At 44.4% G+C, this 26,609-nt stretch overlaps 1 protein-coding gene across 2 annotated transcripts in view; it reads left to right on the top strand.

Moving 5' to 3' along the window:
* KIF16B (kinesin family member 16B) overlaps positions 1 to 26,609 on the top strand; it is a 289,681-nt gene that overhangs the window by 116,149 nt on the left and 146,923 nt on the right. The window lies entirely within an intron of this gene.

A 26,609-nucleotide genomic window follows, 5' to 3' on the forward strand; every position in this document is an offset into this window, starting at 1 on the left:
CGGAGCAGGCAGGTGAGGGGAGCCCCTGTCCTGGTGGGAAACGCTTTTGCACTGTTGCCCCGGGTCTGCTATCACCGAGCCCCTGCCCACTCCCCCCGCCCCGTTCTTCCCTGTGGCATCCTCTCTGCTGCATGCAGGGGTCACTTCGGTGCCATCAGTTCCACTGGCTCCCCCACATCCTCACAGTATTTGAAGTAGGCATCCTAAGAGGCCTTGTTCCTTCTCCTGCTTGCTTTTCATGGTTTAGGAGAAATGGGAGGATTCAGTTGTGGGCAGTTCCCGTACTCCTCCCAAACCCAGATAGATCCTCTGTATTCCTTTTAAAATAAGTAAACTTTTGAGCTAAATTTTTTTATTGGCAGTATTAATTATTTTAATTGGAGGATAATTACAATATTATGATGGTTTTTGCCATCCGTCAGCTTGAGTTGGCCACAGGTATACATGTGTCCCTGGATCCTGAATCGCCTCCCACCTCCCTCCCCGCTGTATCCCTCTGTGTTGTTCCAGAGCACGGGCTTTGGGTGCCGTGCTTCATGCATCGAAGTTGCACAGGTCATCTGTTTGTATGGTAATGTACGTTTCAATGCTGTTCTCTGAAATCACCCCACCCTCGCCTTCTCCCACTGAGTCCAAAAGTCTGCTCTTTGCATCTGTGTCTCCTTTGCCGCCCTGCATGTATGATCAGTGGTACCATCTTTCCATATATATGTGTTAATATTCGGTATTTGTCTTTCTCTTTCTGACTTACTTCACTCTGTATAATGGGCTCCAGGTTCATCATCTATGAGGTTATTTTTAAAATACTGAACATTAAAGCAAAGTGAAACCAAGGTCTGAATAAAAAAAAACAGCTGTTCGCAACCCTTTCTGCAGATATCTGTGGGGGTATTTTGTGTGCACTGGGTGTGTGATCTTCACCACAACTGGATGCTGTGAATGTGAGACAGAGTTTCTCTAATGATTACTCCATATCTTAACTTCCATTTGCCAAGTTCACAAGGTAGGGATTTAAATGAACTTGACTAAAATATTTTGGGAAGTAAGGATTTCTTTTATTTTTTATTTTTATTTTTTGCTTGATGATAATTATTTCAGTTTGATGCCAGTGGCATAATGATCCAAAGAAAGAAGTCATCAGGCGACTTTGGAGAGGGCTTTAGGGGTCATTTGTGATTTATTGGGAATCACCATCAGTGAAAATTTAAACACCAGGCAAGGCGCAGTTGCGTGTGCTTCATAAACTTTCCGAGTGGAGAGAGGGGCTGTGTTGTTTCTTCCTGCGCCTCATTATTCTAGGAAATGTATTTTTATGTCTCTCAAGTCTAGCGGGCATCTCGCATTTGCTGCTATAAATGCCTCCCATCAGAGGGCCAAATAAAGAAGTTACAATTATAGAAATGTTTTCCCTGAAGACGTGAGCCGCATGAGATGCTAACTGACTTGCTCTATTTCAGTCTTTCTCATTTGTATTTTTCTTTCTGTGTGAGCTTGGAAGGCAGCTTGGAGAGTATGTGCTGACAGGTTTATTTTCTCCATAATGTGGAAGAAACATGGGTATATGATTTTTGACTGACCCAAAGCTGTCTGAGAAGATGCAGGCATGCAGGAGATGACACGGTTACCATCCAGACCGCTCTGCAACACTGTTCGTATCCTCACATTACTTGTCACTGAAAACAAACCGCAGTGTTTTTTGTTGGAAAACAGAAAGCTAGAACCCACTCACACCATTTTCCTGTTTGTTTCTCTCCAAAGAATGGCATGTGCAGGTCTCTTCAGAATTGAACTCCTGTCAGTTGTATTGTAGAGCTGAAATACTGTATTTGTTTCCAAATGTCATGCGTCTCTTCTCACTTAAAGCTCAGCTCAGCCCCATGTCATTGGTTGAGGTTGTACCAGATATCAGGCAGTGTTCAGGGCTGGGATTAGAAACCCCAATGAAACGCTCTCCTTGTTTTTAATGACCTTAGAGCCCAAGGAGAGAGACAGCATATCCATTTGAGAAAGTCAGATGGGAATGATAGTATTAATTACGAAGGAGGTATAACCTGCGGTGCTTGAGCAGAGGGACAGGCCTGTCTTGGCAGGTGGTTGCAAATGTGGTCACAGACCCCCTGACCCTCTGTGTCTCTCCTGTCCTTTGCCTTATGCTGGGAAAGCTTCTGCAGTAGAACCTTGCCAACTTCAAGCCAATCACCTAATGTTTGGGTGTTTTAACTGGAGGAAACCTGATGGGTGTGTGAGCTGTGTGTGGTAGAGCTGGGGCTTGCTCTTTAAAGTCATTTATGTTGTGGTGCTGGTCCTAGGTTGTACAAACACTGACACTCAGATGTGTGTGGAGGTATTAGTGCCTCTCCTGCCTTCATATTTATTTCCTTTATGATCTGAACTAGTAAAAGTCTGTAAAATAGAAAGAGGTTAAAACTCAAATGCAAGTGAACTTTTACCGTAGATTAATATGGAAGTATTTAGAATTTTAAAACATTTCTGTCTGCTTGTCTTGTACCATGGCCCAGCCATCCACAGTATATCTGTTATAAAGCTTCCTTTCCTGAAAGGTAGAATTTTTTTTTTTTTTTTTAACCACCTTAATTTTTTAAGTTTTTTTCTAGAATTTCGGCAGTTCAGTCTCATAGTCACTCTCTTTGAAGACTGTGTTTCTGGTTCACCTTTGTGTACTGTAGGGCCTGGCTCACGGTGGTGCCCAGTGAATGTTTGTTGAACTAGATTATGTGAACTCAGTTTAGTTCTGCTGCTGCTAAGTCGCTTTAGTCGTGTCTGACTCTGTGCGACTCCATAGACGGCAGCCCACCAGGCTCCCCAGTCCCTGGAATCCTCCAGGCAAGAACACTGGAGTGGGTTGCCATTTCCTTCTCCAGTGCATGAAAGTGAAAAGTGAAAGTGAAGTTGCTTAGTCATGTCCTACTCTTAGCGACCCCATGGACTGCAGCCCACCAGGCTCCTCCATCCAGGATCTTCCAGGCAAGAGTGCTGGAGTGGGGTGCCATCGCCTTCTCCCCAGTTTAGTTCTAGCACATACTTTTTCTGGTGATTATTCTCCCTGCCCCCACCATCTGCCATTTCATTTTACTGCTGTTGATGGAGGTTTTATATTCTAATATTAATAACTCTATTTAATTTACCTTTCTATTTTGACATGCAAATCCAGTTTTATAACCTTCCTTCCAACAATTGGTAAGAACAGTCTTGATTTTGAATGGTTTTCATGCTTGTCACCGCTCATTTTAGCCTGTAACTGCCCACATCCAGTCTACGTTTTTTTGTTTAGATCATCTCTGATTTATCATCTTGCAGTGAGTGTGCAGACTGTCTTTTGGTGCTTCTGCTACTTTTGCAAATGGAAGGACCACTTGGGTGTGGAATTGTTTTGTTCTTGATCTTCTCCCTGGAGAACACTTATGCAGGCCACTGTCTTAGGTTTTGGAATTCACTATTGCCATGGGGAATGCCTGTTATCAGCGTAATGCTTTTTTCCTTTGTAAACATCCTTGCCTTTTATTTTGATACCTGTAGGATTTTAAAGTGCATTTCTTTAATTAAAAGTTTAAAATGCAATTCTTCTGCTTCTGCCTTCTTACTCAGAGAAACCTTTTTCTCCTAGGTGCTGCCTCGTTTCAGCTTCTTTCCGTCGATTCTGCAGCTTCTCTCTCGTCTGTTCTCCTGTCTGCCTTAAACACGGATTTTCATTTTCCTGCCTCTCTCACGGTCATCTCCCTACGCTGATCTCACCTCTTTACTCTTCACCGTCTGCAGGAGGGTCCCTGGTGTTGACTCTTGTTGCCACTCTTGTTGCTTGTTTGTTGTCTGTGATGTTGGACTGTGTTGGCTTACCTTGTGATGTTGTTGTTACTTATGTCTGTGGTTAGTTGAGCTTGTTGTTCATTATGGCTTTTACCTGTTTCAGGGTTTTCTTTGATCCCCAACACTGCCTTCCTCCTCCTTTGTTGGAATTCTTTGCCAGACACGAGATGAAGGACTAGTCTGAGTGAACCGCCCTTTGCCAGATTCTTGGTATCTTCCAGTCATTTGTCCTAGCTCAGCTTGCCTTCCTGGAGAGGGGGCTAGCCTATTCCCATTGTGTTTTGTGGGACGACTTGAGGATTTATCTGAGATAAATGGAGATATCTGTATGTTCCCTCTGGGCAGAGCTGCAGCATGATATTGCGTGGGTAGCCTCCGTCCTTCCTTGTCCCCTCCACCCTGTGCCAAGATAGAGCAGACAGTGGCTTGTTCCTTCCATCCCGACTGCGGGTGACAGCGAGTGCAGAAAGAGAACTAGCTTTGCTGATGGCTGGCTTGGGATGATGAAATAGTTCAGGCTGCTTCAGAAAGGAGGTTGCTCCTGCCAGGAATTGGCAGCGGGGGAATGGAGAGGCAGTCAGTCTTTCTGTTTGCTCTTTCTGTTTTTCCTCAGACACTTACCTGTCCATAATTTCCTGATAGAAATATCTCTCAGGATGTGACCCATCTTTGCCAATATTTCTGAATTCCAAAGTGTTTGTCAGTTTGCATTTCTTACTGTGTTTTCATTAGTATTTCAGCAGGGGCAAAGGTGAGAGTGGAAGCCTCTGGCTTCAGCAGTTGCATCAGAAGCCAGGAGCTTTGGACTTGAGGTGGACATTCTTAGTGGACTTCTCCAGTGTATGTTTCTGCACACTTTTTCTTTCTTCAGCGAAAGTGCAGGTCACCCTCTAGGTCCCCTTCACCCGATTCCTGTGATTAGTGAAGCTGAGGGCAGGCCTCTGATCTTAATTCAAGAGGTTCATCAGAAACATTGTGATGTATTCACATTAGAACAAGTCTCTGTGATTTATTACTTATCTGCAGCTTTCTTCTACTGTCTAATTGCAGAGTGGATTTCCTTGGTCATAGTAAATCTTTTAGAACAAGAGGAAGAAAAAATGAAAAGATGTTCTGAGTGGCCCCCATCTAAAGTAGATCAGATAATCCCCTAAAGAGATTCATTAAACATTTTCCTCTTTTTCTGTTTTCATGTGCAGTCCATGAGTTAAAGGATTTAAAGTGCTGCTTAATCCGTTAAGTGGCATTTATTTTGAGTTTGAGTGTCTGCTCTGTGCTGGAACTCTGAAAGCCAAGTTAAAAAGGACCAGGTTCTTGTTCTTGAGAGGTAATGTGAGAATAAAGTTGGTGAATGTGGGTGGATTTAATTCAGTGTAAGGGTGATTTTTTTTTTTTTAACTTTCTAGTGTTTTCTTAAGTTTGCTTGCAAGTTTCATTTGGGTCTGTCAAGTCTTCAGGAACCCATCATTCTACCTAGTATGCCTACTGAAGTCTTAAGCTTAATCAATGCAATAGTTAGGATTTAAGTGATGTGATCTCTAGGAATTAGATCAACGTTTTCTCTGTATAGCGCTTAGAGCTCATGGACCTTTTAGGTAACTGGAGATTGGTAGCCATATTCTATTTCTCTCTGTTTTGTTAAAGGTATAGTGTATTTTAGGGGATCGTTATAACTTTTTAGAGTTCTGTTACTTCACTCTGTTCTAATTGGGTTAGTCTGGCAGGAATTGACGGCGCCATGGTGGCATAAGAGGGTGCAGATGTGGAAGATTCCCACGGGCGGGCATTAGTGGAGTTGAGATGCTGCGGGAGAGCTGCCACCTGGCTCTGTCGCAGCTCCAGAGGCCGCTGTGACATTTAGCAAATGTCTGCCCAAGCCAGACAGTGGTTCCTTAGATTAATTAAAGTAAGATCTAACCCTGATCTGGGGTTTTGATAAGACCACAGGACAGTTGAAGTTGGAATTGGCTGGTGTTCAACACTGTTCTCATTAAAATGACCATGGAACTGCTGTTACGGTTTCTTCTAAACTTCTGAATTTACCTTCTCACAAAGACGTGGCCTTCCAGTATTCCTGTTTGCTTTCTCTTTGTTTGGTTGATCCACAAGGCTTTGTTTTAATGGAAGACGAGGCCCTCCTTCCCTCGCTCCATCTTTCCCACTCTGCCTGGGGCACTGGTGACATCAGGGTTTGGTTCACAGACTGGTCCTCTTCTGTAAGCGGCCCATTCTGGCAGGATTTACAGAAAGAGGAGGTTGTTGGCTCTGTCCATAGTCAATGCAGGGTTGTTTTACATTTTTTTAATATAAAATTTTACTGGCCACTGATACCTATGTAAAATACAGTAAGAATGAATTACTAGAATAATAAAATGGAAATTAAGACATACACAAAAATACAAGTCCCAGTATTTTATAAATTCAATGCTCATAAAATTACTCTAATTGCTCTTAAAAGTTTGTGAATACTTGTGTTTCTTTTCTGTGCTTATTGTCAAAGTGTGCATATATCACCCTGAACCACTCCGCTCTGGACCCTGTGATCCTGTGAAGACAGGACGTGACATGCCTGCCCTGACTAAGGGTTTGTTGTTCAGTCTCTCAGTCATGTCCCCTCTCTGCGACCCCATGGGCTGCAGCCCGCCAGGCTCCCCTTTCCTCCACTGAGCGTGCAGATGGGTGAAGATGTGACGCGGCAGTGCGTCTGTGCACGCGTGCGCTCAGTCGTGTGTGACTGTGACCCCATGGATGGTAACCCGCCAGGCTCCTCTGTCCATGGGATTCTCCAAGCAAGAGTACTGGAGTGGGTTGCCATGCCTTCCTCCAGGGGATCTTCCCAACCCAGGGATCGAACCCACAGCTCCTGAGGCTCCTGCGTTGCAGGTGGATTCTTTACCACTGAGCTACCGGGGAAGCCCAAAGAGCCATCAAGGCTGCTCCTTATGACATTTGACAACACTTGGAATTCTGAGCAACTTGTGACTTTTGTTTGGTATTCAAATTGCTCTCTTAAAAGTATATCGACATTAATTCTTGTAGAGTCTGGTTAGAATGACTTGAGATTAAGGGGAACACACACATACACACATATATAGATACATGTGTATGTATACATACACAGTAACGTTAAATTATCCTCCCCCTCCAAAACCATAATAAATGCACGTATGATAACTAGCACCTGTCCACTTGGCCCCTGGAAACACAGGAGGTTTTTTGGTCTCAATTTAGTGTAGCTCATTTAGAACCCAAGCCCGGAGAGGGGGTTCTGCATAGTTTCTGACGTGTACATGAGAATCAGCTGTGGATGTCTCTCTTTTCCCTCAGCCAGCACTGGAGGTTCATTGTACACACAGTGGTGTTCATCTCAGCATGATGTTGGCAATAGCCTGCCACTGCAAGATTCTGAGAGCCTCTTAAATGCCTGTGAAAAGACGACAGGTTAAATAAATTAGAGCTTATCCACACAACGGAATTTTATGTAGGCGTATAAAACCTCAAGAAGCTCTTTACATGTTGATGTGCAGTGAGCTCCAGAGATATGGTTAAGTGGAGAGAGAGAGCAAGGCCCAGGGCGGTACCCACCGTGCACCTCCACTTGTGTACAGAAAGGGGAGCGTGGTGCAGCAGTGATGACGTCTTCGCCTGTGCCCGTGTGTCTGGGGGAGGACCTGGGTTGGCTGGGGTGTAGGGCTGAAGGGTGATGTCACACTGCATACTCCTTTCACAGTTTGAATTTTGTTCTGGGTGTACTGCTGATTAAAAAAAAAAAAAGTTGGAATAACAGTTTGTTGGTGATTTTAAAAGGCAGATCTGAGGACATCACGGGAACAGCACTACACATGGGTCGAGGTTAGACAAAGCTGTCTCTGAGAGGACCACGCCATTTCAATAGAGATAACTGTTTCTCGAAGGGAAATCTAGCCCTGCTGAGGAACGACCTGCTTCAATGATGAAGCTCTAAGTATGTAACATTTAGTGACCTTTCATCTGATTGTCACAGGCACTAAGTGATTTGGGATATCAGTTTGCCATATTACGTAGACTCACGCGCATTCTGAAATAAATATGAACGTGTCTGTTATCTTTGCTTCTGTAAAGCTGAGACAGCGAGCTTAAGAGCTCATCTGAGGTCACGGGTCATGAGTGGGGGCCCAGGATTGGATCCAGCAGGTGGGATGAGAGCGCCCTGGTGCTGCTCAGCACCAGCATGGAGTGCCTGTGAATAGACACTGTTCGGAAGCTCTGTGACTTAATTCTGAGGAGGTAGCCAAGGACTGACCAAGATAGGACAACGCACAGTTGCAGCTATTCAGTCTTTGTGTTTGTAGCAGGTGCTGCCCCAGCATCATCTTATCCTTGCACAGTTCAGTTCAGTTCAGTTGCTCAGTGGTGTCTGACTCTTTGCGACCCCATGAACTGCAGCACGCCAGGTCCCCCCGTTCATCACCAACTCCTGGAGTCCACCCAAACTCACGTCCATTGAGTCGGTGATGCCATCCAACCATCTCATCCTCTGTCGTCCCCTTCTCCTCCTGCCTTCAGTCTTTCTCAGCGTCAGGGTCTTTTACAGTGAGTCAGCTCTTCGCATCAGGTGGCCGAAGAATTGGAGTTTCAGCTTCAGCATCAGTCCTTCCAATGAACATTTAGGGCCGATCTCCTTTAGGATGGACTGGTTGGATCTCCTTGCAGTCCAAAGGACTCTCAAGAGTCTTCTCCAACACCACACTTCAGAAGCATCAATTCTTCGGCGCTCAGCTTTCTTCACAGTCCAACTCTCACATCCATACATGACCACTGGAAAAACCATAGCCTTGACTAGATGGACCTTTGCTGGCAAAGTAATGTCTTTGCTTTTGAATACGCTATCTAGGTTGGTCATAACTTTCCTTCCAAGGAGTAAGCGTCTTTTAATTTCTTGGCTGTAATCACCATCTGCAGTGATTTTGGAACCCAGAAAAATAAAGTCAGCCACTGTCTCCACTGTTTTCGCATCTATCTGTCATGAAGTGATGGGACCGGATGCCATGATCTTCGATTTCTGCATGTTGAACTTTAAGCCAACTTTTTCACTTTCCTCTTTCACTTTCATCAAGAGGCTCTTTAATTCTTCTTCACTTTCTGCCATAAGGGTGGTGTCCTCTGTATATCTGAAGTTACTGATATTTCTCCCGGCAATCTTGATTCCAGCCTGTGCTTCCTCCAGCCCAGCATTTCTCATGATGTACTCTGCATATAAGTTAAATAAGCAGGGTGACAATATCCTTGCACAACAAACCAACAATAGCAAAAATAGCAGAATTCGAGCAAAATAGCTCCTTAAGGAGTGTCTTCAGATCGAGCTGACATCTCTGTCCTACTAATGTTATTTGTCACATCTTACATGAACCCACAATAGTCATCAAACAATGATAAAATGCCTACTGTGTGTATGCACGCTTGCCAGAAGCCATGGAATGTGCGGGGGGGGGTGTAGGCATACTCCTGACCTCAGTGAACTCCTGTGGAAATGACTGTAACTTGGTAAATATTTCTTTCTTTTTTTTTTTTTTTTTACCCTCTTGGGCACATGAGATTTATGTTAATTATAAAACAGTGTTGCAAGATTCCAGTAGGAGGAATCTGCAAAGCTGGAGAAGATATCCTTTCTTTGATGAACACTGCAGGTTGTTGTTACAGTTTCTATTCTGCATAATCCTCTATTTATACATAAATTGATGCATGAAAGGGTGAAAAGAATATAATATCTTTTACTATTCTCAGTGCCAGGTTAACAGCCTTTGTTAGTCCCGTGTTGAAATTCAAGATGAGAAAAGGAGTGTATGCCTGGGGCTATGTTGAATTCAACAATAAATGAGTCCCCCAGAATTCAAGGAGCTTACACTTCAGTCAAAAGATAGACTTTGGTCTCTGTTCTAGGTGGGTAATAGTTACACATTCTGTTACTTTTCTAATGAAGATTAAAAAGTTGTAAAGTTGATTGACTCAATGCTTAATAGTGCTAGATGAAAAGAAACTACTTATGGTTACCATTTTTTAAAAAAAAGATGAGAGAGGGAGGGTCAAACTCTTTAATCCATTGACAATGCCGCCTCTGCAAGAGGAACCTCAGTTAAATGAGGAAGGATGGATTGAGAATATTTTTAGGACAGACATAATAGAAAGGAGAATTTTATTCCTGCAACTGAATATTCCTTCAAATAATTTGCTTAACTGCAACTGGGTATATATACAGTTTTTTGTTGCTAGTAGAAAACTTAGTAGAAAGATTCTAGGTTATTTTCTTATTAGGAAGAAACTTAGTTTTAACTAATCTTAGTTCTGTGAAACTTCAGATTTTAAGTGTCTCAGAAGAAAAAAAAAAGTACCAGGTTTTAAAGTTGTAAATACCTTCAGGAAGTCACTTACCTTTATTCGTTCTGTGGGAGGCAGGGTCCTGCGTTGGCTCAGGATCCCTGCTCCTGTTGTGTATACCCTGTGTGACACCTACGCTCAGTGCAGGTGAATGAGACCCATGAATGTGAGGAGGTGGCACTCCCCAGACTGTGTTACATTTATAGGAGACTTTGTCCTAGCAGACTGGGGAGAGAGTCTCCTGCTGACTTCGAAGTAAGCTGTTATGTTGTGATGGCCACTTGGCTAGGACCTGAGGGTGACCCCTCGCCTACAGTCAGCAAAAAACTGAAAATGGGGACTTCAGTCCTACAGCCATAAGGAACTCTGTCACCATCCTGAATGGGCCTGGAAGAGGATCCTGAGCCTCAGATGAGAGCACAGTGCTGCAGCTCCTTGATTGTGACCCTGTAAGACCCCGAGCAGAGAATAGCTCCGCGTGCGGTCTCCTGCCCCGTGGAAACGGTGTGCAGTACATTTGTGTTGCTTTAAGCCACTAAGTTTGTGATAGTTTGTTACTCAGCAAAAGCACAGTTAACACAGTTTAAAAATTTATATGTACCTTGTTGTTTCATCTTTTACAAAATTGCCCAGAGTGAATTCCTGGTGATAGCTTAATATCAAAAGAAACTGTTCCTTATCTGCTCTTGTGACTGAGGCATTTGCTGTAAATTTCTATTTTCTAGGTTATACAAGTTTATGTACTTTAGAGCAAAGAAACATGTTACCCATTTGGGGTGGAAATTTTTAAGAAAGTAGACAGCACACTTCTCCATTATATTAAACAGAGTATAGCAGCAGAACAGCTATAATAATATAATGTAATATAATAATAATCCTTGTCGTGGCCGGGCTTGTTCTGAGCATTGATATGAACCATGACAGGTCACTGGGAAAGGGATATGACACCTCGCCAGGGCTGGAAAATGGTTTGTACGTGGACTGATCGGGGGTATGATCGAACCTGCGTCCCCTGCATTGCATGGCAGACTCTTAACCACTGAACCTCCAGGGAAGTCCCTGTAAGACTCCTTCTCAGCCCGTGGAGAATACCAATCCAGGCAGCTGGCCTGATGGGGCCTTTGACTGGTGCTGGGGAGCCTGCACTGAGGCTGGGATGATGGGCCACGTGGTACAGATAGCATTTAACTGTGGAAGACACTGCTGGTCTCCCAAAGTCGATTGCATCCGATTGACAATATGTAAATGGCTTTGTAGTGAATGAAGGACGAGGATTTTATGGTCTGATTTTGTGATGGTTAGAAGAAGGTTGTTTGCTTGCTTTTGACTGTCTATTATAAGAAGTTAGATGTTGGTAGATAAGTGGTGGGCATGGCATTTACTAGCAAAAATAATTGAAGTACGTGATTGGTAAATGTCACGTGTGTACCTTTAATTTTGTTGACTTTGAACAGACCAGATCAGGAAACACAATTTATTTTTTATCTTGAATTTCATGTTTCCTTGAAAAATTCTATAACCTTACCCACATGTTTTACTTGTAAAATGCTTTTCATATGTAATTTCTCTTTCACAAGTGGGTTGGGTTTCATATTTTAATAAACTGTTGGGGCCTGTGCAGGCAGTGTTCAAATTCTTGTTTGGGCTTTTGAAAGTCCTCCTCTTGCATAATCTGAGTGAATGTGCCCTTTTGATTTACTGTGCAATTTATCTTACTAAAGGTGTAATTAATAATGTTTCCAAGTGTAATGTATCACTTACAGGAATACTTGTGTGAAATATTGTTGACTATAAGAGTATTTATACAACCAAGACATACACATATATTCCTGCTAAATTGACTGAGGGAGGAGGTGCTGGTCTTTTGGGATTGGTGTCCGTGTAAAGTTATGATGTGAAGGACGTGAACTCTCATAGGGTGGGATTTGAGTGGCAGATCAGTTGAAAAGTATTAACTCCTTGGATTCCTGGAGGGGGGTTTATCTAGTCCCTCATTAAGTACCTGGTCACATCTCTCTGTGCTGGCCTCTCTTTCCTCATCCTTGAGTTTACGGCATGGCCAGGGCAGAAACTCACCTCTGTACCAATGCGCTTGACATGGTGTATGGAGCTGTCCAAACAGTCTGATTCATTAGACTCACTGGGTTTTGGTGAGTAGGTGGATATTAAGTTACTAGACAAAAGAGGTGTGCAAGCTCTCTTCTCCATAAAAAGCAGGTTTTATTATGAACTAGGAGAAGTGGTGAGCCATTCCCTGGGGGTGTCTTTACTGAGTTACCAGGATGCTTGAAGTGAGCACCTCCTCGAAGGAGATTGTGGGAAGCCAGAAGTTGGCCCCTTTCTTTTTCCTTTTGTTCTCCTCCTCCTCTTCCTTTTCTCTCTCTTTCTCTCTCGGTTTCTTTCTTCCATTTTTTTTGTATTTCCTTTTTATCCCGCACTGAAACAAGCAAAATTTCTGCACCAAGTCCTGCTGAAATTAACTTTTCACTGATTGGAGACCGCCTCCTCTTTTCTTTTCTTTTTTTAAATCTCTCTACTTTATGTGACAGAATGATACAAAGAAGCTTGCAAACTTGAGGATCTTTGCTTTAATACTGGTTGATGTCCTGCTTAATTAAGAGCTAGGCATCCAGATGCCATGTGACATCACAACTTGATGCAGAGGCACCCTTACTAGTTCGTTCTTACATAGAGTTTCAAGTGTTATTTTCAAGAGTGTAATCATGATGCCTGTGGAGGATAGTGAATTCTCCCGAAAGCATTAATAGGTCTTTCAGGTGTGATTTCTGCTGATGAAAGGGTGACTGAAAGTTCTTTTAGCTTCTGGACACCTGAAGATTGTCCTTTTTGTTTGTTTGGCTTTTGTTTGTTTTCTCCCCAGTTTTATTGGAATGTAATTGATTCAGAAACATTGTATTAGTTTCAGGTGTACAAATGATTTTATATATGTATATAATGCCAAGTGATCACCACAGTAAATTTGGTTATCATCCATCATCTCACTTGGGTACTCTTTTTTTTTTTCTTGTAATGAGAATTTTAAGATTTACCCTATTAGAAAATTTTGATTATATGATGCAGTGTTGTTAACTTTAGACACCAGGCTTCACATTACACCCTTATAGCATGTGTACTGGTATTTTCTAACTGTGAGTGTGTACCTTTTGACCACTGTCACCCATTTCACCTCACCCCCTACCCCCATCTCTGGCAACTACCGGCCTGATCTCTGTATCTGTTACTTGGGTTCATTTAGATTCAACTTATGGATGAGATCATATAGTGTTTATCTTTTTCTGACTTATTTCACTTGGCATAATACCCTCAAGGTCCATTCTTATTGTTGCAGATGGCAGAATTTCCTTCCTGTTTTGGCCAACTGGAGAAGGCAATGGCAACCCACTCCAGTGTTCTTGCCTGGAGAATCCCAGGGATGGGAGCCTGGTGGCCTGCTGTCTATGGGGTTGCACAGAGTCGGACACGGTTCACATGACTTAGCAGTAGCAGTACCAGTCCATTTTGTGTGTGTGTGTGTGTGTGTATCACATTTTCTTTATCCATTCATGGGCTGATGGTCATTTTGGTTGTTTCCATATCTTGGCTGTTATAAATAATACTGCAGTGAATATGGATACTGCAGATGTTTCTTTAAAACCCTGTTTTCATTTCCTTCAGAGAAATACCCCAAAGTGTAATTGCTGGATCATATGGTAGTTCTGTTTTTAATTTTTTGAGAAACCTCCTCAAAAAAGTACTGTTTTCCATAGTGGCTGTACCAATTTACATTCCCACGAATAGTGCACAAGGGTTCACTTTTCTTCACATCTTCACCAGCACTTGTTTCTTTTTGATAATAGCCGTTCTAATGAGTGGGAGGTGATGTCATTGAGGTTTTGGTTTATGTTTCCCTGGTGATTAGTGATGTTGAGCACCTTTTCATGTACAGTAGTCCTGTCTTAGCTGTGGTTTTGCTTTCTAAAGTTTTAGTACCTGTGGTCAGCCTCAGTCTGAAAATATTAAAGGGACAATTCCAGACAGAAACAGTTCATAAGTTTTAAACTACATGCTCTTGTTAGCAGCATTGTGAATTCTTGAGCTTTTGCTTTTGTTGCCTTTGCTTTTGATTGTCATGTCCCAAAAAAATCATGCCAAGACTGATGTTAAGGAGCTTACCCTCGGTGTTTTCCTCCAGGAGTTTTATGGTTTTAGGACTTATGTTTGTCTTTAGAATTTATTTTTGTGTATGTTGTAAAGTATGGGGTTAGTTTTATTTTTTACATGTGACTGTCCAGTTTTCCCAACACCGTTTAGTGAAGAGACTGTCTTTTCCCCATTGCATATTCTTGGCACCTTTATCATAAGTTAACCACTTGTGTGTGGGTTTATAATGGGCTTTCTATTCTGTTCTGTTGATCTCTGTGTGTGTTCTTATGGCAGTATCATACTGTTTTGATTCCTATAGCTTTGTAATATAGTTTGATGTCAGGAAGCATACAGCCTTTTTTAGTTTTGTTCTTTTCCAAGATTGCTTTGGCTGTTCAGTCTTTTGTGGTTCCATACAAATTTTAGGATTTTTTTTCTATTTCTGTGAAAAATGCCATTGGAATTTTGATAGGAATTGTGTTGTACCTGGAAGATCACTTTGAGTGGAATGGCCTTTAAATTTTGACTATTTTTCCATTCCATAAGCATGGAATATCTCTTCATTTATTTGTATCTTCAGTTTTTTTCATTAATAGTTTTCAGTGTTCAGGTCCTTTACCTCCTTTGTTAAATTTATCCTTAGTTATTTTGTTCTTTTTGTTGCAAGGTAAATGTCATAGTTTTCTTAATTTCTCTTTCTGAAAGTTTATTAGGGTATTGAGATGTGACTTGTTTTTGTATATTGTTCTTGTGTCCTGAAACTTTACTGCATTTATTTATTAACTATAACATTTTTTTTGGTGGAGTTTGAGTTTTCTGTATATAATATTATGTCATTTGCACATCCTTTCCAGTTTGGATGCCTTTTATTTCTTTTTCCTTGTCTTGTTCCTGATCTTGGAGGGAAGCTATCAGCTTTTCATTACTCAGTATGTTAACTGTGGGCAGATTTTCTATATTGAGGGCTTTTGGAGAAATGGTCTCTGGGCTTTCAGTTTGCGTGGTGCATTTTTGTTTTATCATTTTAGAATTCTATCTTCAGAATGTTATACAACGTACAGTAAAACTTGGCCTTGGAGATTGAGATTATTTAAAAAATATTTTAAATAATATAAATTGGAATAAATTAAGTTTAAATTTCATATGGAAGTATATTCCTTCTCTTTATTACCTGCATTGTATTATTATAAGTGTGTTTGTCTTAGAAAATTGGGAAAGTGAAAAAGTATAAAGAAAAAACTGCCCAGAGACAATAATCTCTGTTTCTAATTTGCATGAGACATCTCTACTAGGCTCAGTATCTCTCTTCTTGTCTTTCCCATCTACCTCAATACATGTATTGCATTTATAATATAGTCTATATTTATAAGTATATAATGTATATATTAGACACACAAACCCTGCCATGGACTGCCAAAATTTGTTTGTTGAAACCCTGATTCCCAGTGTGACTATATTTGGAGGTAAGGCCTTTAGAAGGAAATTAAGGAAAGGATAATGAGGTCATAAGGATGGGACCCGAATCCAGTTGGCCTGTGGCCTTCTCTCTCTCTCTCTCCCCCGCGTTGTGCGCACACACCCAGGAAAGGCCGTGAAAGCACTTAGTGAGACGATGGCTCTCTGTAAGCCAAGAGAGGAGGCTCCAGAATAAACCTTCTTGGTGACATTTTAATCTTGAGCTTCCAAGCCTCTGGAACTGTGAAAAGTCCATTTCTGTTGTCTCCACCATCTGGTCTGTGGTATTTTGTTCTGGCAGCCCAAGCTAACACACACATACACACACACACTCTAATCATTGATATATCCTTCACACACATTTGAAACAGAAGCTGAAGACATTTTCTGTATAGTCTAGCAGACAGCTTTAAAACATTTTCTGTATAGTCTAGCAGACAGCTTTAAGTTGACCTGGCAGGTAGTAGCAGATGCTTGTAAGTGTGAGCTGAATGAGTTGCAGATTCTTCTGCTGGCTAGAGAATGAAGTACAGCACTCGCCCTTTGGAATTCCTGAGTGCACCCAGCAGATCAGAGGCTCATTCCTACTGGGAATACAGAAAATTATGGATGCAAAATACCTGGGAGCTTAAGAAAATACCCTTACTAGGTCCATCTTTAAATGAGACGCTTACTGAAAGGAACTGCAGGGGTCAGTGAAAATGAAAGTCATTTAGTCGTGTCCGACTCTTTGCGACCCCATGGACTATACAGTCCATGGAATTCTCCAGGCAAGAATACTGGTGTGGGTAGCCTTTCCCTTCTCCAGGGGATCTTCCTAACCCAGGGATCAAACCCAGGTCTCCTGCCTTGCAGGCGGATTCTTTACCAGCTGAGCCACAAGGGAAGCCCAAGAATACTGGCATGGGTAGCCTGTCCCTTCTCCAGGGGATCTTCCCGACCCAGAAATCGAACCAGGGTCTACTGCATTGCAGGCAGATTCTTTACCAGCTGAGCCACAAGGGAAGCCCCTGCAGGGGTCAGGCATGGTGTTTTTAAAAACTCCTTGACTGACCTACTGGTCTAGTAGCTGAAACAAGCAGGGCATGGGTGTAAAGACACTAGTCATTTTTGACTAAGATGCACGTGATCAGGTCCAATAACTGTGGTCATTGAGGGGAAGGATCTGCCGTGGCGGTGAGGAGACTCTAGGTGTTTCCTGGGGGAGGGTAAGGATGGCTAGGACTCAGGAGAGGAAGGATTTAGAGAGCTGTCCCAGGAACAAAGGCTGGAGTTGGGGACAAGTGGAACATATTTCTGTGGGTAAGAACCATGAGGAAGCCAGCTTTATAAGACTGAAGTTTAAGGCCGATGTAAGATTGGAGCTTTCTGGGTTACAGTGCGTCACTTAAAGTGATCCTTTCACTCTGCTTTCTCATCTTGAGTTAAAGTTCATGCTGTATAAAAATGATAAGAAAACAAAACAAAAGAACGCCCTTGTAGATCCTTCTGGTGAACCCTCCTGAGTATTTTGGGCTTCTGTTTAGGTCAGATACATTAAAGTTCTTCTGATCACAAGATCCTGCTCTACTTTAAAAGTCTAGTTAAATATTAATGCAAGGAAATTTTCTCTTGCATATTTTCACACGTAATTTTGTTAATTGGGATTATGCATTTTGCATAATTTAAATCCTGACATCTGGGTGATTTGCTCAGCCAACGAAGGACCATTTCATCGGAGAGACCTCCGTAGCATCTCTCTGAACTGCCTGCCAGCAGTTAGCTGTTCAGTGTTTACATCAAGAATGTTGTTTCTTCAGTGGGTGGTGTGATGGAAATTGAACTGTCCCCAGAGCTTCTGTTCACTGAAAGGACAACACTAGTTCTGTTTACTGTGTAGCGGCCGGAATGCCCGGAGAGGTCTGTTTGCTAGTACTGGGGAGGAGGCGAGGAGGTCGTCAGGTTCGTCCCTTCCTGCTTCTGCCTTGGTTAGTCCAGGGCTGTTCACCATCTGTCTGGTGTGTCTCTTTTGACCGCGGGTACTATAACATGGATTGTTGGGTGGTGGGGAGCGAGGCTTTTGCGTTCCTACTTCAGTTTTTATAATGTATTAGTAATAGGTGCCAATCTGACATCAACTTTCTGATGGTTGGTACAGATGTGAACACTCGTTAAATTATTTATGATGACTATCTTTTAGAATCCAAGCTTCACATGTAAGCAACTTCCCTTATAGCTTCTGACGTCTCTGGCCATTTGAAGCATTCCTTTGAGGTTCAGGAGCTGCTTTTGCCAGGCAGGGAGCGTGCCCATAGGACTGACAGGCAGTCAGCCTTGGGATCAGAGCACCTACCCCCACCTGCTCTCTGGTTTGCTGAGCTTGGCGTATTATATTTGCTTTCTGGGGGACCAGGCAATAAATAAACTCACATAATTTTGACTGACTGGCTGCTATTGCTGCTAAGTCACTTCAGTCGTGTCCGACTCAGTGCGACCCCATAGACGGCAGCCCATCAGGCTCCCCCGTCCCTGGGATTCTCCAGGCAAGAACACTGGAGTGGGTCGCCATTTCCTTCTCCAGTGCATGGAAGTGAAAAATGAAAGTGAAGTCGCTCAGTCGTGTCCGACTCTTTGCGACCCCGTGGACTGCAGCCTACCAGGCTCCTCCGTTCATGGGATTCTCCAGGCAAGAGTACTGGAGGGGTTGCCATTGCCTTCTCCAGTGCATGAAAATGAAAGTGAAGTCGCTCAGTCGTGTCCGACTCTTACAGACTGGAGTGCTCTGGAAACAACTAGCTAGGTGGAATGATAGCATGTGGCCAGGGGGTGGGAGCGGAGGGGTGTGGTTCTTCTCGTGGGAGGTGAGCTGTCTGTGAGCGAGGGCCTCGTCCGCCTGACTAGCCGGTCCTTCGGTCTTCAGAGAGCAGGCAGCAGGCGGGGTATGTGCGGGCTGACAGGAGGGGCAAGCTGAGATGTAGGGGGAGAGTGTCTCCGCAGAGGGAACAGCACGCAGAGGCCCTGCAGTGGGGTGAGGAGGCCGCCGGGCCGGAGGCCGGGGGTCACGTGGAGAGCGAGGCGGTGGGCCGGGGCTGCGGAGGCGAGCGGCGGGCGCCCTTTGGTGCTAAACGCACGAGAACCCATCGAAGCGCTGTGTGCCACCTCTCAACATTCTGGGAGGAAGACCGTGGCCGTCGTGTGCAGAACGGAGTGCAGGCTGGCCCGAGACGAAGCAGGAGGACCCCTGGGGCTGTCGGGCACCACGCGGGAGGTGGTGGCAGCCGCGGCCGTGGAGACCGAAGGCCCCGGACGACTGCGGCCGCCGTGCGGGTAGAGCTGTGGACCTGCGGAGGGTTCCCAGGGGGCTTGGAGGCACAGAGAGGGTCCGGGTGACGTCGAGGCTGCCCGACTCGATCCTTCCTTTCCTTCTTCCGCCTGTGGAGTGCCAAGTCTGTCTTCTCACCAGAACCGTCTCTTTCTTTCATCCGCATTCGGACAGGGCTGGTTTCCGGTCCTCCCTGGCCTCTCCGGGTCTGTGGGACCTGCCAGACGCTTTCAGTGCAGGTGGATTTCCGGTCAGGCCTGGATTCTCACAGGCTGTTCCTTCCCTTCCCTGTGTTTGTAATTGAAATCTTAGGATTCCAAGAGCATCAGTAGAGCTCTCACACGGAGGTTACACGTTACCAGGCAGCCTTGCAGGGACGTGGATGTGCCTCTAGGCAGCAGAGGTGGTTTTTCTTCACCTCATTGTGCTCTCTGGGAACACAGTGAGAATAAAAAGTTATTTCCTGGAGGAAAGTGGAGATCTTGACTCCTTTTCATCCCTGGCGGGTCAGGTTACATGAACAAAGGGTGGAGGAAGGTGGAATGGTGTTGCAGGCAGTTGACAGGTACAGACTTCATCGACTCTATTTTGGCAGCTATTTCCTTCAGTTACAAGGACAGGATTCTTTCTTTGCGTACAAGGATATACAAGAAATTGAAGCTTCTGGGTGAATGCCAGTGTGTATACTTTCAGGATTTCAGAACTAGTTGGTTTGTGTTGACTATGACTATTTACCATTTGTATATTGTAAAAGAAACATGCAAATTACTTGACAACATTTGCTAGTCAAATTGGTGAGCTATTTTTTTAAAATAAGTCAGCAATATCTATTTGATGAGCTGTCTGGAAAGTATTACTGGGAAGTGTCAGGACTTTTTTTCCCTAGCAATAAAGATCTCTTTTGGATATTTATCAGATTTTTGCAACTCTTGCAAACTCTCCAGTTTCCTTATTTCTCATTAAGAGAAGTATATAAAACAGTTGAGAAGAGTCTTAAGGTTAGTCAGTCAAATTGTCACATAGAGTCTATGAGGCGATTCCTTCCTTCCTAGTTTCACCTCCCTTTTCCCTCTGTTCCTAGTCATCCCACATGTCCTTGCCAGGTTTGTGTTCTATGTGTCAGCCAGTCCCTGTTTTCAGAGTTCTCAGTGGCATCCTGGTTTTTGTGGAGTGGCCTCGCAGCAGAGAGTGCGCTTAACTTCTGCAAACCTGACTACAGCCCCGCCTGACCACCCTGACCTGCTTGTGTGTGATACGTGGCCAGGAGTGGACACAAACACCGGTCACACAAACCTACATGGTTTCAGGCACAGCTGGTTAAAATTCAGCAAATACTTCAGTTGCTTTTCCTTCTGTTAAATTCAAATGAAATCACATACAGGGTTTTTTTTTGTTTGTTTTAATTAAGAGCGTCTATGCTAGAGGATAATTTTATTTTTAAGAGGAGTCTTCCCGTCTGCCTGACTCCCTCCCTCCTCCTCACATGCAGCCGGCCAGGTTCTCTAAGCCCCCGTCATGGCGCCCCCTTCTCTTCTGCTGCTGTAGTCAGGTTTGCAGAAGTTAGAGGCACAGTCTGCTGTGTGGCAGTTCCACACAATTCTCCTAGTTAGCGAAACGCACGATTCTTCATAAACTGAATTTCCACCAGAAAAAGGCCTGACTTTTAATTCTTGGCTAGCAACAACAACAACAAAAACCATGTAAAACCACCAACTCTTTACAGTGCCAAATAATCAGCAGTGTACTGAGTGACTGCTGGGTGCCTGGTGAGCCCTGCTCACCCCACATACTCAGTGTGTGGAAACAGTTTCTGTCCCTCTGGAACTGTGAGTTCAGGTGGAGCAGACACATTGCTAGAGTTTTCCCAGTATTTCCCAGGCAAGACCTAGCTCTCAGGAAGGCTTCTCAAGAGGGAGAAACAGGCTTTCTTATTGACAAGTTTTTGTCTTGATTTTCACCTACTTTTTCGGGAAGGCTGTTGTGTTTTGGCAGACACAGGGCTAGATATTAAGGATGTGGTTATGATGAAAACAGGGAGAATTCCCGCTGAGTCTAATGAGGGCCTGGGGAGTCACATGCGACCTGCCAGTGAGCCAGGCCCTGTGGCTTCTCCCTGTAACCCCAGCAGCCCTGCCTGCTCCTCACCTGAACCCCTGGTCACGCCAGAGGAGGCACTGCTGGGGGCAGGTTTTTTTTTGTTTATTTAAAGATTAAAAAAAATTTTTTTATTTTGGATGTGGGCTGTTTTAAGAGTCTTTGTGAATTTGTTACGATATTGCTTCCGTTTTCTGTTTTGGTTTTCTGGCTACAAAGCGTGTGGGATCTTTGTTCCCTGACCAGGGATCAAACCCACGCTCCCTGCCTTGGAAGTGTGGCTGCTTAACCACTGGACCGCTAGGGAAGTCCCTGAACACAGGTGTTAGAGTCAGGGCTGAAGAAAATTTTGAACATATTTTTGGAATTGTGATGAACGTCATGTTAAATGGACTCTATCTGCTTATACTTTTTGTCAGGCTATAGTTTCCTTTTTATTCAAACACTGGTTGCCAGAAGCTTTGCTTTAATACCGAATACGTGCAGCCACACGTCTTTGACCACATTCTCTCTTTGGGACCCCGTGTGCCTGGTGTTGGGAAAGGGATTGCCAGCTCTGCTCTGTTAAATATTCCATCTTATCAAAGAGGTGTTTCATCAATTATGTATAACAGTAGATACCACTCAATAAATATTTTATACGTGATAGATATTTTTGTCTGAAATTACTTTTTCACTCGAGCAATGATTTAAACCCTCGTTTTTAGTTTTATGAGGTGACACTTTTATAATATCCTATAGTGACTGCAGCTTGAATGTCATAGAGCTTTAGGGCAGCATTAATCATAAATTCATCTGCCCCCCACCTGTGATCCTCAGAGACTTTCTGTTAATTCAGGTATTACCCCTTCCATGTCTGGAAGAAAATGCGTGTGTGTGTGTGTGTGAGAGAGAGAGAGAGAGAGAGTGTGCATGTGTGTGTGTGCGTGTGCTGGGGATGAGACAAGTAATGCTTTTGACCTAACAGCTCTGAAGTTATAAATTTCAAATGATTTTTAAAGTGTATGTATGAGACTTTAAGGAAGGAAAAAAAAAAAGTGCTTTTCAGTGGGTTAAAAAAAAACAAAAAATGTTAAACTAAGCCGGAATGTATTCCAAGCAGTCTCTCTAGTTAGAGTGAGTGGAAGCTGTACGAGTTTAAAATACACCCCCCACCGCTCTCCTTTTTGGGTTATTGTGTACTTTGATGGAGAAGGGTAATACTCTGTCTGGACCTTTGAGGACAGCCTCTCCTCTCCTTTTCACATGGACCTGGTGGCTGGGTACAGTCCATGTCCAGGAGCCACCTGCGCTGTGTGCAGCGTCGTCACAGTTCACAGCTTCCACGCCTTCCAGGGAGGACTTTGTTTTATGAAATGAGGCTGTATGATTAAATTCTCCACTGTAATATATATCTTTAGAAAAAAATCACAGACTTTCCACTTTATGGGTAAGAGGAAAGCATGACTTCTGCCGGAGAAGCAGGAGTTGGGGTCGGTATGTTGAAGGTTCATTTCAGCCAGGATTTGCAAGGGCCTTGGTGTCGCGAATTGGGAAGACGAAGCCCCCAGCCTCTCAGCCTGATACTCGGCCTGGTGAGGGAGCCCGGCTGATAAGAGGAGTAATTGAAGAACAATGATACGCTTCATTTCCCTTTCTTGAATCTAAGTTATGCATTGGTCATTTCCTCTGCGTATCTATTTAATGGTTGTTAAATTAAATTGCTTTCTCTCATGTGGTGATTTTTATGTTGTTTTTTTTTCCAAACCATCTTTTTTTTCCACTCCGCTCCATCACCCTCTGGCCTGACTCCAGCTCTGCACGCGTGTGGTGGAGGCTCTGATGTAATATTTAAACGACACAGGATGTGTTTATTCGATCCAGGGATGTGAGGAGTGCCAGCTCTGTTTTGGGCTGTGCTGGGCTTTGGAGTCCAGAACTGGAGTGTGCTTAGCATGTCTGGCTGCACGAGGAGGTGAGGAAGGTGGTTCACTCAGAGCACCCCTGCCCCAGAGCTCCCATCAGCAGCACGGGACTGCCTCCTCTGGCTCCCGTCGGCCTGTGGTCACTGAGCCCGATGTCGTGCTCTGGGATGGGGCGCAGTCTCAGCCCAGCCGTATTTCCACCTTCACTCTTCTGGAGTTTGTCTGCTTTCCACCTGTGCCCATACGCCTGGGTTTCCAGTCTGCTGTCTCAGGGCAGATGGGCCTGCTGGTAAAGGGCCTCCCAGTCTCATCCGCGAGACCCTCCTGCCTGCATTTCTCTGAACTCTGAGTGTCCGCCCACTCACTCATTTGACACATCCTCATTGAGCAGCATCTCTGTATCATGAAATTAGGCGTTGGGTTACATTCTAGTCGAGAGACAAAGGATAAGCTCTTCTATAACGTGCAGAGAGTGGTAACTGCTAAGAGAGAAACAACTCAAGGTAAGAGAGATTGGTGACTACGGTCTTGGATGGGGTGGTGGGGAAGGAGGCTTTGGAGCAGAGCCCTGAGGAAGTGAGGGCCACGTTTTGTGTGCATTGAAGGCAAGTCGTCTCTCCTGAGGCATATTTCATTCCCCAGGGGACATTTCTCAGTGTCTGGGGACATCTCACAGTCTTGGGGGAGGGATGTGTCTCACTGGCATCTAGAGGGCAGAGGCCAGGGACACTTCTAAGGATCCTGCAGTGGATAGGGCAGCCCTGCATGTGGAGAACCATCTGGTTCAAAATGTCAGGCTGCCAGGGTCAGGAAACCTAATCAGGGAAGGGAAAGAGTAAACAAGAACAGAGGAAGCAGTGGCCACAAAAGCAGAAGGAACCCCCTTAGGAACCCCTGAGGTGGGAGCAGGTTTGGAGAGCATCACAAAGCCGGGTTCCACAGAGAGGAGGGTGCTGGGGGCGCATGGCAGGAGGTCAGGGAGCGGTGAGGGCACACGGAGCTCTCTAGAACCTTGCAAAGATTTTGGCTCTGACAGAGCAAAGGAGGCCACATAATTGACCCTTGCAGAGGAGGGGCCTGCCCTGACATCCCTCTGGCTGCAGAGGAGAGCGTGGGCCCTGGCTTGGGCACCGGCTGGAGCAGCCGGGATTACTGTGGCCGTCTTGCTGGAGGCGCTGGTGCTTGGGGCTAGGGAGCAGTGCGGTGCTGTGGTTTGTTGTTAGATTGGGCGCATATTTTGCAGCTAGAGTCAGTAATGCGTGTTGAAGGGTTTAGAGAAAGACATGTGCAAAGGACAGCTTTTTTTTTTAAACTTTTTGTTTTGTATTGGGGTATAGCTAATTAACAATGTTGTGTTAGTTTCATGTGAACGACAAAGGGACTCAGCCATACACACACGTGTGGCCTCCCCTCCCATCCAGGCTGCCACGTAACACCGAGCAGTGTCCCATGTGCTCTGCAGTAGGTCCTTACTGGTTATCCGTTTTAAACACAGCAGTATGTAGTGTACGTGTGGTGTTGGTTACTCCCTAAGTGTCCCTTCTTCCTATCCTTCTCCCTGGCAACCATAAGCTCGTTCTCTAAGTCTGTGAATCTTTATTTTATAAAGAAGTTCATCTGTATCTTCTCTTTTTAGATTCTGCATGTAAGGGATGTCATATGATATTGCTCCTTCTCTGTCTGGCTCACTTTACTTAATATAATATTTTCTAGATCCATCCATTGGAGAAGGAAATGGCAACCCACTCCATTGCCTGGAGAATCCCAGGGACGGGGGAGCCTGGGGGGCTGCTGTCTGTGGGGTAGCACAGGGTTAGACACGACTGAAGTGACTTAGCAGCAGCAGCAGATCTATCCATGTTGCTGCCAATGGCATGATTTCATTCTTCTTAATGACTGATTAACAGTCCGTGATATGTGTATCACATCTCCATAATCCATTCCTCTGTCAGTGGACATTCAGTTGCTTCCATGTCTTGGCTGTTCTAAACAGTAGAACAGCCTAATTTCTGGTCCAAGCAACTGTAAGGAAGATTGGCATTTCCTGAGAAGGGCTGTTGTGCAGGTGTGGCAGGCAGTGGGAATCAAGGATTGAGCTTTCGAGGTGTTAAGTTTGAGCTGCCTGCTTGGCGTTGCCACAGGTATATCGAGGTAGGGGGATTTGTACACGAGGGTGGAGTTTCAAGGGAGATTTGATTGTCATTAGCATGCAGTTGGAGCTCTCTGTGTCTGTAGATTCTGCATCCATGGATTCAACCCACCACTGATGGAAAATGTTTGGGGGAAAAAAACTTCAGATAGTTCCCCAAGATAAAAACTTGAACTTGCCTTGCTCCAGCAAATATTTGCATAGCATTTTCACTATGTTTGCAATGACTTGCATAGCATTTACATTGTATTAGGTATTATAAGTGATCTAAAGATGACTTAAAGTATAAGGGAGGATATGTGTAGAATATATGCAAGTCATGTGTTTTTATATAAGAGACATGAGCATCCTTGGATCTTCATATCCGAGGAGGTCCTGGAACCAACCCCCTCTAGGATATACAGGGATGACTGTGTAGATTGCTAGTAAATTCAGGAGACTGTTGAGTCCCTGGGATCAAAGACTCCATGGAACTGGAGAGTGTCAGAGGGAGGAAGTGGAGGACCACAAGTAGGGAGGTCTTTGGAGGTGGTTTCCTCTGAAGGGGCACAGAGAAGTTGGTGGTAGCTGGAGGGTGATGCAGGGCCAAGGGAGGTGGTGGCGGTGCTTGGTGGGAGCCCTGCAGGTGGGGGTGGTCAGTGGGTAGAAGGTGGTGCAGGGCACTGAGGGTTAGCTGCCTCTGGTCCATGGGAGATAATGCACAGGGAGGGGTTGACATGCAGAGTGGGACCCTAGTCGCTGGCAAGAAGAACCAACGAATCAGGAGACATCTAGGAATTAAGTGAAGTAAAGGTTCTGAAGAGGGGGAAAGGTTACCTTGTAGTCGACTGGTCCCAGACCCCTTCCTCAGGAAGGCAAGATTTGAGCTTAGCTTCGTGTGTGTGTATGTGCATTTATAACATATGTATATGAATCTTTATCTGGCAATAAATGTAATTCATTTTATATTGAGCTTTTTATATGTTCCAAGCTCGCTTTGCCCACCATATGCCAGGATTTCAGCACGAAGTTTATGATCCTTTTTTCTTGCAGTTTTTTTCGTGAGCAATAAAAACATCGCTCGTTTTTAACACTTTCGTGCTCATGCTCGAGCTCAGTCAGTCTGACTTTTTGCGACCCTGTGGACTGTAGCCTGCCAGGCTCCTCTGTCCATGGGATTTCCTAGGCAAGAATACCTGGAAAAAAAAAGAATACTGGAATGGGTTGCCATCGCTTTCTCTAGGGGATCATCCCCACCCAGGGGTCAAACCCCTGTCTCCTTTGGCTCTTATACTGCAGGTGGATTCTTTACCACTGACCCAGTGGAGAAGCCCATGTTAAGTCTAATAAGCACCCAACAGGAAGTTCTCTTTTCCCAAGGTAACCTCTTCCTTTTCTTTCCCTC

This window comes from Oryx dammah, unplaced genomic scaffold (genome assembly GCF_014754425.2).
Source record: "Oryx dammah isolate SB20612 unplaced genomic scaffold, SCBI_Odam_1.1 HiC_scaffold_10, whole genome shotgun sequence".
NCBI lineage: Eukaryota > Metazoa > Chordata > Mammalia > Artiodactyla > Bovidae > Oryx > Oryx dammah.